The sequence below is a fragment of the Habropoda laboriosa genome, unplaced genomic scaffold (assembly GCF_001263275.1).
Source record: "Habropoda laboriosa isolate 0110345459 unplaced genomic scaffold, ASM126327v1 scaffold11, whole genome shotgun sequence".
In the NCBI taxonomy this organism is placed as follows: domain Eukaryota; kingdom Metazoa; phylum Arthropoda; class Insecta; order Hymenoptera; family Apidae; genus Habropoda; species Habropoda laboriosa.
Genome location: NW_017100150.1, coordinates 533,148 through 533,636, shown reverse-complemented (window position 1 = coordinate 533,636; position 489 = coordinate 533,148).

Here is a 489-nt window from a genome sequence, read left to right as displayed (position 1 = left end):
TGATTTATCTTTAGATATAAATACATAAAATATATTACATTTCAACGTAACTTCATAAACCTCCAAGTAAAATCCAATCACTTTTTACAATAGCGCTGTCATAATATAAGTTTTATGCAATAATATACAATTTACATTGTAAACATGCTTTTCTATTTTCTTTTTGCATAGTGTAACATCATTTGGAATTTTAACTAATTTTAACAAGCTTTTTGAACATTATGTTATCTTTAAAGGGATTCTTTTTACAGCCTTCTTTTAGCTCTTCTAATATAAAGCAATTTGTTTAAATGTTGAATAACATTTAATGCTCTGATTACATTTAGTTTTTATTTCTTTTGTTCTAAAATAGTTTAACAATATTTCTTTTTATTATTCTTTTTGACTTTCTTGCTTAATCTTTTTCTTTTTTAACTACTAAATTTATTTTTATTCATAACACTTCTATATTTTTGTAATGAAATTATTAATTATAAATTATAATTTTAC